This window comes from Choloepus didactylus, chromosome 24, assembly GCF_015220235.1.
Source record: "Choloepus didactylus isolate mChoDid1 chromosome 24, mChoDid1.pri, whole genome shotgun sequence".
Taxonomy (NCBI): domain Eukaryota; kingdom Metazoa; phylum Chordata; class Mammalia; order Pilosa; family Megalonychidae; genus Choloepus; species Choloepus didactylus.
Genome location: NC_051330.1, coordinates 14,596,643 through 14,610,676, shown reverse-complemented (window position 1 = coordinate 14,610,676; position 14,034 = coordinate 14,596,643). Strand labels below are relative to the sequence as shown.

Sequence of the window (14,034 nt, the reverse complement as noted above, 5' to 3'; positions counted from 1 at the left end):
TCCGTGGAAACAACCTAATGAAAAGATCCCACCCACAATAGATCTGCCCCCAGAAGACTGGATTAAAAGAACATGGCTTTTGTGGGATGCATAACAGATTCAAAGCAGCACACCCTCCCTGACACTTCTTCTCCTTTGGTTTTTGTGACAACATTCCCTTCTCTATTTTCATATCTTTCTCTCTCACTCTTTGGCCAGACAGGAGGCTCTGTTGTCAGCCTTTTGTTCTCCCCAATATACTATGAACTAACTTTGGTGGTCTTCAATCAAATCAATTACTTCAGCTTCTACAGCTGACCCTCAGCCCCAAATCTATACATCCAACTCAAACTTCTCTCCACATCGATGATAACAGGTCTCAGATAAAGCTCATCACCTTCTCCCCACACACCTGCTTCTCCTGCCACAGAGACCAACATCACTCATCCCGCCCTCTCCCCACACCTCATCAGTTACTCGGTCCTTCACGGTCTGTCTCCTGCCACCTCTGGAAGGCATCCCCACAGCTTCTACTTTAGCTGAGGCCTTTGTCAACTGTCACTTGGGTCATTAGCGTGCTCTACTAATCACATCTTCTCTAATATACCTTTTCACTGCTGCCAGAGTAATCTTTCTAAAATGCAAACCAGATCATGTTATTTCCCTGCCTGACACATGTTGATGGTTCCCCACTAGTTTTCAGGATAAAATCAAAATGCCTTAACACACAAGGTCCTTTATGTCATATGTCATGTCCCTGCCTATATCTCATACATCTTAGGCCTCCTATTCCACCAACAACAGTAAAACTAACTTTATTCTGATCACACCTGGCTATATGCATCACGATGTTTCATGCCCCTGAAACTCCCCCTGGGATCCCTCCAACCTTCTCCTTTTTGGTCCAGCTAACTAACTGCTGAACATCCTTCTTGAGCATCTCTCCCTCTAGAAAGCCTTCCTTAACACTTTCAGACCAACTGGGTGCTTCTCCTTGAATCCACAAGAGTACCCTCTGCACATCTCCATCACCTCTAGTGTCATGGCTGGGGGATTTATACGTCTCGGACTAGACCACACACTCCATGATCACATATTATTTGGCTTAGGATGCTATTAATATTAGCAAGTAGAACAGAATGAGGGATTAAATGATTGACTTTTGAGTCCACAAATAAGATCAAGTGAATAGAAATAGTTTTATACTCAAGATAGAGTGAAAAATGTGTATAAACTAAGTAGTGATAAATAATAGTGGAAGAATGAAAAATGGAGTTCAGTATTAGATAATTGCATTGCCTTGCATATCTTTCTAAATCGTATCATTCCCTTAAATAAGTGTGTTAACAAGTTGTTATTAATGTTTAGTGGCTTAATGATATTCTAATTTTTATGGGAAAATCTAATTTTTTAGGAAAACATCCATATCTGAAATCTCAGTGAAATAAATTCAAGAGAAGACTAAGTACTTGAAATGCAAATAGGCATCACAGTATCCCTTAGGCAGTTTAGTTTTTTCCACCAAACATCTTAACTTGGTATTTAAATTACCCTAAGATCTTGTCCCAACCTATCTTTCACCTTTTGTCTACATTCAATCCCTAATCCAGTCAAACTGAGCTTCCAAACATCCCTGAAAATGGTCCCACACTTTCCCAATGTTTTATTTCCTCTACCTGGACCTTAATTCCCTCCACTGAGAATTCACTCTGCCCCATTTCCTGTTAAATTTAACATAGTAAAATGTTAAAATATATGTTAAAATATTAAGTGCTATTATGAGCATGAACACTTCTCTGATGCCTTTTGAAGGAATTAATTTCTTTTCTTTCAGGACTCTTCCATCATTTTTTTCCTCTTATGTCCAGTTTTATGTTGATTTTTTTTTACTTCTGTATAGCAAATAAATATTACTAAAAATAATTATATTTGGTTTCATATTAATGTTCTTTGTTTATCTATATCTTTTTCCATTCCTTAAAGGCAGTATACTACCTTTCCAATGACAGTTCAAGCAAACAAAAGTACAGAGAATAATGTAATAATTTACCCACACTGATGCATGGAGTTCTAAATCATTCATTTTAACTGGTACCTAATATTCCATTGTATGAACATTCCACAATGTATTTATCCATTCCCCTACTTTCAATTTGTTGCTATGTCCATACAACAAACATATTTGGACATGAAAAGGAAAACTAATGTTACACAAATCTTTCTCAGGTTCCCTGAGCTCAGGCTTCCTCTCCTTCAACACAACCCCCGTGTGCTCCGGTGTCTCGTGGAACTCTTCTCATTTCCCTGGGGGAACTGGGACTTGGGAATGCAGACACCGTGGCTGCTGCCATCGCTGTGAGTAATAAACTGTCCTCTTTCCTGACCCAGGAGTTCCTGTCTCCTACCAGCAACCATGAAACCGTGGCAGGCTAACTTGGCAGCTTGCAAACCAGGTAAAATCTCAAACCCTTCTGCATCCTTGACACTTGCCATTATTTCCTTGCCTTAGGAACCACACTCTCACTCTCTGGGGAGTTTTTGTTTTTATTTTTTAACACACCATGAGGCACATTTAGAAAATAAACTCTGGACTGAAGTCAAGAAATTAAGAACATTCTCTACCCTGCTCCTTTTGAGATGAGATCATGACATCATGTCTAAATTTTGAAAATGCTTATAACTTAACTACAGGCACTTTCAAAGCAAAATAAGTCTGACAATCCTGATGCCCTGTTTACCAACTTAGAAGACTGAAATAGTTGTTTTCTCTTCACTCTGAAAATTCGTTGATGCCAATTAAAAAGTGACTACACTGTTTTTCTTGTTGTTGTTTTCCCTTTGGTTTTTAATCCAAATGGAATGCATCCTTGTAAATGGGAATCAGGGATCCAATATTACCTTTTTTTTTCTATATATAGATAATGAATAGCTAAATAAATGAACTTTGCATCAAGTGAGAAAGCAGTTCATTCACCTTTTCCAGGTTTTTAGTTATTTATCATAAAACTTTTATTTTCTTCCTTAAAGAAAAACTGAACTTTGAACTTAAAATTCTATACATTTTCCCCCAATTAACACAGCACTCATATGTGTAGTAGAACAGACTTTCAAGGTCACATCCTATTTCATTAATTTGCCTAAAAATGCATGTTTTCAAATCTCCCTACCTCCTGCTTAATAAATGTTAACATATCTGTCCCCCCACCGGACCCACTGAGGAAATGAAGAGGCCGTCCTGGAGGGCAGGTGTTCTCCCAGAGGCTGTGTTCAGCACGCAGGTGTCTCCACGGTGACCGTGGTTCTTCAGATCTGCTTGTCATAGGCACGGCTCCATCCGTGTAATATTAGTTTTCCTTTTCTGATTGCATCCAGATTCCACAGCCTCCACCCTAGCTGAGAGGATATTCACTTAAAAACTCAAGGGGCTGGTAAAAAATTTCTCCAAAGATTTTCTCAGGTCTTTGCAGATAACCAGTCTTCCCAGTGAGCACTTACACAGGTACAACAAAGGAAAAACAGTGCAGTGGTCATCTATGCCCCAGCTTTAATCCAGCTCTAATAGATCAGCTTATCTTTCAACTAGTCCTTCTTTGAAATCATAAATCTGTCATCTGATTTTCAAGTTTTTGCTGTTGTTTAGAGTTACCCTTTATTTTTCTTCAATTTTAGATCCCCAACAGTTTGGGGTCTTACTGTAGGATGGGCTTCAAGCTTCACAAACTTTTCTCCTCCTATAAAAGCTTCACCTGACGTAATAGTAATTTTATACCTGTCTTTGGAAGAAGCTTCCAGAATTTTTACTGTTTTTCAGTATACTACAACAATATAAGACTTTGCTTTTTTAACTAGCAAAAACTTCTGATTTCCTTCAGAATTAGCTTAACTGATCTCTTTTTAAATTAACATACAATTCACATATTATAAAATTGATCCTTTTAAAGTGTGCAATTCAGTGGTGTTTAGTATATCCAGAGTTGTGCAATTATCACCATTATCAAATTCCAGAATATTTTCATCACCACCCAGACAAAGCCTATACTCATTAGCAGTTACTCCCAATCCCCATCCCTATACCCCTGCAAGAAAGAAAAAAAAACCCATTCACTAAATATAAATAAAAATTCTATGATCTATTACATTTGCAGTAAGAAAACCCAACCTGGAGATTGTCTGACTTAGATAAACCAGGTTGTACTGTTTTAGCCTGTGTGTGTGACAATGTCTTTTCCATCTACAAAAAGTCAACAATATGTAATTCATGCTTTTAAAAAGTTTATAATGGTGTTTAAAAATGTTTTGATCTCAGTATTTATTATAAGTCACTCTGGGCAGTAAAAGAAGGATGGAAAGCATTGTGTTAGTCTGAAGCTTTTATGGACCCCAGAAAAGTCCCTGTTATTTTAATCCATTCCTGTCGGTGCAGACTTATTGGGTGTGGGACCTTTTGATTAGGTTGTTTCAATTGAGATGTGACCCGTCCCATTCAAGGTGGGTCTTAATCCCCTCACTGGAGTCCTTTATAAGAGGATAAAGGACACACAGAAGCCCCAGACAAGCTAAGAGATGGAATTAAGAGAAGCTCATAGAGGAAAGCCGTGGAGAAGCTAAGAGAGGACACACTGAAGCCAGAAGCTGGAAGAAAGGCAACCCAGGAGGAAAGGACCAGCAGATGCCGGCCACATGCCTTCCCGTGTGGGGCGGAGGTTCCCAGATGCCAGCAGCCTGCGTTCAGAGTCCAGGCATCGTCCTGTCGGTGCCTTGAGTTGGACATTTTCATGGCCTAAGAACTGTAAATTCTAAGTTTATAATCCTCATTGTCAAAAGCCAATCCATTTCTGGTATATTCCATTTCATCAGCTTTAGCAAACTGAAACAGGGTGGGAAGTGTTTCAGAATTTTTTTTTAAAGCAAAAAAGGATGACTTCTAGATTCCTAGTTTGGAAATCAGTGAGAGGGAAACCAGTCCAATAGCGACTGGTCCCGCACAAGTGGTGGGATTTGGCTTGTGTGGGTCTGTGCTCACAGGGGCTGTGGGGGAAATGGGGAGAGCATAGTGGGGCCTTATGGCCGTATTTCCCCAATACTTAAATAGATAGATACCCTTTTACTGGCATGTGATTTTACAGTGTCCCCACTTCATCACACGTGGTGACTTTAGACCCTTCTTTTTATTAATTTATGGTTCTCATAAATTTCATGAGTCCAATGTGATTTGAAATTAGTGAGGGAAATAGGTTCCTTAGGATTACATTTTCTGACTTTTATTTTAAAAGAAATAATCACTCATTTAAATATAAAGAGTACAGGTAGACAGTACTTAATATTTTCAGGCTGCAATATATCTGCTGCATTTCCATGTTTGTATAAACAATTTCAGTAAAAATGTTGATCAAAGAAATGGAATAATGGAATTCTAATATTGTGTCAGAAGAAGCACATTAATCTAAATAAATGGCCTAGCTGTTCCAAAGATATTAAAATGTAAAATAATTTTTTTCTAGAAGTAGTATTTAGCTAAATGTTGGCATTTCTTCACAAATTTCAAGACAGAATAAAAAAGAGTTAAATTCTATGTTAATTACCTAAATAATGTCAAGTGCTAGTGGCAGAGAGAAAAACAGAATGCTGACTTCACGTGCCCACACTGATACTGAAATTTTGTCACCATATAACATATTATATGCCCAAATTCTCTAGTAGGTTTTATGTGCCTCTGCAAATCCACTAAAATTGAATTGGGAGGAGGGTATATGGTGATATTTAGAAATTTAACAAAGTTATCACAAGAACATCACACTCAAGTAATAGTCTCACCCTCTCTTCCTATCTGCAACCTCTGGATATATGGTGACTAATATATCTTAATGTATTTCTGTATATCAACATTTTTATTATGTTATTTCTTCTTATTTCTTATGATGACAACTCCAAATAATAACTAGTGCTGAAAGAAAATACCAGGAACAGATTATTTTTCTTTTCTTGACATACTTGAACATATATATTTTTATGTTTATAACAGAAGTTAATAAAGAAGCATGCCCTGCTTATTATTTCTGGATTGATTGCAGAAATAGCTACTACCTTTTTTGATGATGTGGAAGTTTATACATGTATTGATGAAGCAACCACTGTGATAAATTGCTTCAAGGAAAAACATTTTTCATTGCTTTTCTCTTTGTCCTTACAACTTGTGTTATGAAGTGAAATGTGCCTGGACTTGTCTTTAGTAGTTCCAAATGAACGTTTTCAGATTATGCTGTGTGGGCTAGAATTTAATATTTACCTATGCCCAAGGTATTATATTATTGCTAATTTTGAATAAAAGTTGACTCCTCACCTTTCTTTTATATGAACTACATCTGCTTCTACTGCAGAATAAAATAGATACCACTGTACTCCTTGCTTTTCATTCATTTTTTTCCTTCTTAACACTACCCATTCATTTAAAGGCTAGGTGAATTTGGCTAATTTAATATTACAATATTCGCTTCAAAGTCAACCTTCTCAGGGAAGCCCTGCTGACTATTGTGCAGGTTTGGATGTATTATGGCCCCCAAAGTGCCATTATCTTTGATGCAATCTTGTGGGGACAGATTGATTCACCTTTTTGATTAGGGTGTGACCTTTTGATTGGATGTTTCCATGGAGATATGACATACCCAACTGTGGGTGATGACTCTGATTGGATAATTTCCATGGAGGTGTTACCCTACCCATTCAGGGTGTATCTGAATTAAATCACAGGAGCCATATCAATGAGCTGACAAACACAAGGAAATCAGTGCAGCTGTGAGTGACATTTTGGCGAGCAACTGAGAGTGACATTTTGGAGAGGAGCTGCAGGTAAGAGAGGACAAAACTCCAAGAGCAACATTTTGGAGAATGCCATTTTGAAACCTGAGAGAAAGCAGACGCCAGCCACGAGCCTTCTAAACTAATAGAGATTTTCCAGACACCAATGGCCATCCTTCAGTGAAGGTACCCCCACCATGGACACTTTATGGCCTTAAGACTGTAGCTTTGTAACCAAATAAACCCAGTTTATAAAAGCCAATCCATTTCTGGTATTTTGCCTAATAGGCAGCATTAGCAAACTGGAACAACTATGCTATTGAAAAGGAACAGTAGTCCCCTCACTAGCACACACCAACCCTTCTCCCCTTCTTTATTTGCTCCACACACTTATCAAACATCTGACATACTTCCCCGTGGAGATAAAGACTTGCGTCCATTTTGTTGTCTGCTCTATTCCCACTGCTTGGCACATAATAGCTGCCCAATAAGTAGTTATAGGAGTGAACACTAAAACACAGGGATGAACTTTGGGAGTTCTCCTCAGCTCACTTACCACATTGCATCCTAAATTATTGTCATCGACTGCTCCCCCCAACCTCCTCCTTTCCCAGGCTTCACTGAGTGAGTGAACAGCAGCATCAGTGGCTCCTGCCAAAACTTGGGAGTCCTTCTTAATCTCTCTCTTTCCCTCTTCCTCCCTTGGTTCTCTCTCCAAAATGCATCTTGGATTTTTTTCTACTTCTCTATATCTCCACTGTCTCCACCATCATTGTTCTCCTGAAAAAGAGAAATCCTCTTATGACAAGTCTTCTCCTTTGTGCTTGTCTCTCCCCAAAGCAGTCAGGTGAATCTTTTGACTGAAGAATAAAGTCACGTCACTTCCTACTTAAAACCCCTCAGTAGTTTCCACTGTTCACAGAGCAAACTCTCCTAGAACCTAAGGGGTGGGTGATGTGGCTCCTTTCTGTTCTCCAGTCTCACAGCATCACACTGCTGTCTCCTTTTTCCTTCTGGAATAAGCCAAACCCTTCCTGGATGTTAGGTCTTGGCACCTGCTGTTCCCTCTGTCTGGCAGACCCTTCCCTCCCATCTTTGCATGGCTCAGTCTCAGCTTTTATCCAGATCTCAAAAGTCCTCTTCACAGAAGCTCTTCCCGTGACCATCCTAATTAAAAGGCCTTCCCCAGTCACTCTCTCATCACCTTGTTTATTGCCAAAATCATTCTTATTGCCAGTAGTTATGGACTGAATCATGTCCCCACAAAGACGTGTTCAAGTCCCAACCCCTGGTGTCCTGTGGTGTAGACCCATTTGTAAATTGGATCTTCAAAGATCCCATTAAGATGAGGCCAGACTGAATGAGAGTAGGACTTAATCCAGTGTCAGTGAAGTCCTTATCAGCAGAGAAAATAGGGACACAGCAGTAGGAGAGAGACTGAGAGAGACGCCGTGTGACACAGGCAGAGACTGAGTGATGGACCGTGTGCAAGTCACCAGCAGGACACACAAGAGTTCAGAGAAAGCATTGCCCTGCCAACATCTTGATTTTAGACTTCTAGTCTCCAAAACTGTGAGACGATAAATTCCTGTTGTTTAAGCCAGCCAGTCTGTGGTGTTTGTTATAGCAACCCTGGCAAACTAAAATACTAGTTTATTTGTTTACTTGCTAATTTACATGAATGTATGCTCCAAGAGGGCAGACATTTTTCACCTCTGTCACTTCATAGAGCAAGATGTTCCAAACTTCCTGTTTTCTGTATGCCTTAGTAGAATTTGAGAAAGTATTTCCAAAGTTATTCAAAACAAAGTAGACTTTGATATCATGAAACTTGGGTCTGTCCTCATCTAAGGGGTCAAAACTCATGTAATATCCTCAGTATAAAATGGTTAGTTCTGTAAGGCAGCTCCACTGTGTGTGCCCAATATTGTAGCCAGCTGCCCCAGAAACTTACAGCTGTGATGTCTTGGAATTTGGTGGCTTGGACCATGTTTATTCAATTAAGGGATAATTTCTGTGCTTATGTCATATCAGTCCTCTCTACTCAGGATCTTGAAAGTAAGCACTAAGTAAATACCATTAAACATATTATCTGCCCTTCATAGTTTCTTAATTTTACCTTTTCAAACTCAGAAAGTCCTAACCTGTTCATGTCCACCTTCATAAAATATGAATTCCTTGGTCATTTTACCTCCTCTGAAATTCTTATAAGCCATTCTGCATTTTTACTAGAAATGATATTTCAAGAAGGGAAATACCAAGGCTTTTGTCAGGGATCTAAAAGAAATTTCATCTTTGTTTGCAAGCAAATGATGTGTCATACTTCATATGTCTTCTTGGTAGAAGCATTACACCAAACTACTGCCTTCACACAATCGGACTTAATGACTCCAAGCCTTTTAATCTAATAAGCACAGTTTCAATTAGTTCTGTCCAAATGTGTTTCCTTAGATTTGCCACATTCAACTTGGTATTAGATATAATGATTTTTCAACACCTTAAAAACAGAGTTTCACTGCCCTCTGCCCTGTGTGGAACCTGACTCCCAGGGGTGTAAATCTCCCTGGCAATGCAGGATATGACTCCCGGGGATGAATCTGGACCCAGCATCATGGGATTGAGAACATCTTCTTGACCAAAAGGAGGATGCAAAATGAAATGAAATAAACTTTCAGTGGCTGAGAGATTCCAAATGGAGTCAGGAGGTCACTCTGGTGGGCATCCTTATGTACCATATAGATAACACTTTTTAGGTTTTGATGTATTGGAATAGCTGGAAGTAAATACCTGAAACTACCAAACTCCAACCCAGTAGCCTTGACTCTTGAAGGCGATTGTATAACAACATAGCTTACAAGGGATGACAATGTGATTATGAAAACCTTATGGATCACACTCCCTTTATCCAGTGTATGGATGGATGTGTAGAAAAATGGGGACAAAAACTGAATGAAAAATAGGATGGGATGATTTGGGTGTTCTTTTTTATTTTTATTTTTTATTCTTACTCTGATTCTTTCTGGTACAAGGAAAATGTTCAAAAATAGATTGGGGTGATGAATGCACAACTATATGATGGTGCTGTGAACAGTTGATTGTACACCATGGATGACTGTATGGTATGTGAATAGATCTCAATAAAACTGAATTTAAAAATGATAACAATAACAAAAAAATAAGAGTTTGGCTTTTGTATATTACCCACTTAATTTCTAGAAAAGCGTTGCCCAATAGAAATATAATGCAAGCCACAAATTTGAGCCACATATTTAAATTTACAATCTAGTGCCCACATTAAAAAAAGTAAAAAGAAAGTGATGAAATTAAATTTAATAATACATTTTATATATATCTAAAACATTATCATTTCAACATTTAATCAATATAAAAAGTATTATGAAATTCTGAATTTTTTTTTTTTTAGTGCTAAATTTTTTTAAATCTGGTGTGTATTGAGCACAACTCAATTGAGCACAACTCAAATCAGACTAGTCATCTGCGGCAAATGGCTACCATATTGGATGACACAGTTCTAGAACCAAACTGTTAGACTATATGCTAATAGAAAGTTTGGAAATAGCATAGTTTGTATTTTCAGGCTATTGTAACACTAAGACTATCCACTCTTTAAACATGAATATAAATTAGCCTATTAAAATATCATCATAATTACATATTTACATCAATTTAGGTGAGTTTTGTTTTATAATGATGGGAAGAAAAATAGCTGGTTTTCCCTCAGTCTTTCAGAAGCTCCAACAAACAATGTCGTACTGAAGCAAGTTCTAAATCCTTTGGGTAAATTTATTAGATTGTGCCACTTTAAAGATGCAAAGCATGTGACTCCAGTACTGTCAATTTGTTTTAATAATCACTGAAAGCCCTTTTCCACTCATATGAAGCTGAGTCAACATTATTCAAATGATTTGATATCTTTGAAAGAGCAAAGTAGAGAAATACTTACAAAACCTCAGACCATAGATGGACTATCCATCTATTACGGATTGAGTCATGTCCCCCACAGAGATGTGGTCAAGTCCTAAGCCCTGGTCTGTGGGTGTGGACTCGTTTGTAATCAGATCTTCAAAGATCCTACTAAGATGAGGCCGAACTGGGTTGGGGTGGCCCTTAGTACAATATAACTGGTGTTTTTATAGGCAGAGGAAACTGGGGCCCAGTGAGAAAGGAACAAAAAGAAAGAGAGCGGGAGACGGCCGTGTGACAGAGGCAGAGACTGAGCTGCGCTCCCACAAGCCACCGACCACCATGGATTGCTGGCCACCCACCAGACGACAGGAGAGAGGCACGGATGGATTTTCTCCTTTAAGAGAACACATGGCTGCTGACACCTTGATTTTGAACTTCTAGTCCCCAGAGCTGTCTCACAGTAAATTTTTGTTGTTTAAACCAACTAGTCTGTGGCGCTTTTTTACAGCAGACCTGGCAATGTAAGACACCAGTTTAACCTACTTTTACCTATAAAAGTGTGACAATGAGGAGATAAACCAGTATATTACATTTTAGTTATTCTCCAGTAACACAGGTGGGATATTCCATACACCTAACTTCTTTAACCTTCGGAAGAGTAAACTATGTATGTTTAGTACTCTTCTGCCCATATTGAATGAATAAAATGTGAAAATGTTTGAACACATCTTTTAGAAACAACTATAATTCTTTTTAGATTATTTAAATTTTAAGGAGAAACCACCAAATCCCATTTCAACTAAAAAAAAAAAAATGAGTAAAGAAAAAATTAGGATATCGTGTTTAGTTTGTAAACATGGCCTTCAAACCTGCAGTATAAATTCAGAGCTTCCCAGTACATTGCAGAAACATCAGTGTAAAAAGTATGAATTTTTTGCCAATAAATCCAATTTCTTTCTAAATAGTACATTAAATCCAAATGTTGGGAGGGGCAGTAATAATATAAAGCTATGTTCAATGAAAGTTTTCAAAATTAACATAAAAATATTTACCCAGGGAGCCACATTACAAGATCCAAAGATTAGAATGTGCTTGGCTGAGAATATGATGGCGGATCCCAGAAGACAGGCAGACAGTGGTGAAGCCGGAGAGATCAGGAAGGCAGAGAGGACTAGACAAGGAGCGGAGGTCACCGGTGAAGGGAGATCAGGCAGGAGAGACACCAACACAGGGTCTGATAAGAGACGACTGGACAATTAGAAACTCTGAACAATAAGATACCAGAAACCAAGCCAGGGAGGGGCTGCCAGATACAGGATATTTATTTCCCTCTCTGGGCCACACCTGGACTTCGGTGGTGGGCAAACCCGACACCCTGGGCACAACACAGCAAATGGATGAAGATTCAGACATGAGCATTCTGAGACTGTCATTTTAGATATATATAAAGCATTTCAAAATAGAATTTTAAAATGGAGATCTTTTATTTATAAAAATTCCTCTGAGTATTCTTTACTTTCCCCTCCAAAAAAGTAAGTTTAAGACAAAGATTTTTATTTACCTTTTTATCCACAATATTAAAAGCAATTATTTGAGGAATAGTTTTCACTCTAGACCTCCTAGAGCTGGCAAGAAAATTACAATCAAAATCTCCTCACTTATTCCCTTTGAAAATGCCAAATCAAATGATGTTGACTAAAAGGCCAAGGCGCCCATTCACTTATGTTTACCTGGGGCTCACTGGGTACAAGGGAATGGGAAGATATCTAGGGCCCAGTGTGATGGGTCAAAAGCCAAACATAAGAATTATAACTTAAAAGTCCAGCCCCAAAGCAGGAACACAATTAGACACTTGCACACTGATGTTTATGACGGCACTATTCATGATTGCCAATGGATGGAGGCAGCCCAAGGGTCCATTGCCTGATGCGTGGAAGGGAAAACTGTGGTATATACACACCATGGGATATTGTGCAGCTGCAGGAAGGAATGAAGTCCTGACGCACGCAGTGACGTGAATGGACCCGGAGGACATTACGTTGAGTGAAATAAGCCAGAAACAGAAGTACAGGTACTGTACGGTCTCACTATTATGAACTAGCTATAATGAGCAAACCTTGAGAGTTAAATTCTAGAGCACAGGTTATCAGGAGATAGAAAGAGGGCAGAGACTGGGCAATTAATGTTTAAGGAGTATGGAGTGTTCAATAAGGTTGATTGCAAAGGTTCAGAAATGGATAGCACAATTCTGTGTGATGGTAGCAGAATACTGTAAGTGTCATTAAAGCAGAAGATGAGTGTGGTTGAAGGAGGAAGACTAGCATCATGTTAGCAGAAGGAAAGTTAGAGGATAAAAACTGGGACTGTATAACTTAGTGAAACCTACAGTGGATGATGATGGTGCTTAATTATACAAATATAAGAAAGTTCTTACATGAACTAGAACAAATGTACATCACTATTACAAGGTGCTGATGATAGGGTGGTATATGGGAAAAAATAAATTTAATGCAAACTAAGATCTACAGTTAACGGTAACACTGTAATATTCTTTTGTTAATTTTAACAAAGGCACTATACCAAAGCTAAATGTCAATAATAGGGGCATGCAAGGGGTATAGGATTTCTTTTTTTTCCAGAAGAAATTAGAATGTTCTCATATTGATTGTAGTGGGGAATGCATAACTGTCTGATTATACCAAGGGCCACTGATTGTACACTGTGCCAGTTTGGATGTATTATGTCCTCCAAAACGCCATGTTCTTTGATCCAATCTTGTGGGTGGCAGATGTATTAGTGTTGATTAGGTAGGAAACCTTTGATTGAGTGTTTTCATGGAGAAGTGACTCAATCAACTGCGGGCAAGACCTTTGATTGGATAATTTTCATGGAGGCGTTATGCCACCCATTCAGGGTGGGTCTTAACTGAATCACTGGAGTCCTATAAAAGTGTTCACGGACAGAAGAAGGTGCTGCAGCCAAGAGAGACACTTAAAAGAATGCACAGGAGCTGAGAGTGGAACTGGAACACAACCTGGGATCAGCAGATGCCAGCCACGTGCCGTCCCAGCTAACAGAGGTTTTCCGGATGCCATTGGCCTTTGATGCCTTCATCTGGACATTTTCATGGCCTTCACACTGTAACTTTGTAACCAAATAAGCCCCCTTTATAAAAGGCAATCCATTTTTGGTGTGTCGCATTCCCGCAGCATTAGCAAATCAGAAGAGACACTTAGGATGGATTGTATGGTGTGTGAATAAAACTATTAAAAATAAATTAAATAATTAATTTTAAAAATAGTCCAGCCTCGTAGTGCCAAAATTGAGAGAAAT

At 38.6% G+C, this 14,034-nt stretch overlaps 1 protein-coding gene and 1 long non-coding RNA gene across 5 annotated transcripts in view; both read right to left on the bottom strand.

The window, feature by feature from the left end:
• PRKN (parkin RBR E3 ubiquitin protein ligase) overlaps window positions 1–14,034 on the bottom strand; it is a 1,621,201-nt gene that overhangs the window by 1,306,655 nt on the left and 300,512 nt on the right. The window lies entirely within an intron of this gene.
• Window positions 11,883–14,034, bottom strand: part of LOC119519860 — a 259,688-nt gene continuing 257,536 nt past the window's right edge. The window contains exon 3 of the long non-coding RNA XR_005214098.1: window positions 11,883–11,935. This is a non-coding gene — a long non-coding RNA (uncharacterized LOC119519860). The remainder of the gene's footprint in view (window positions 11,936–14,034) is intronic.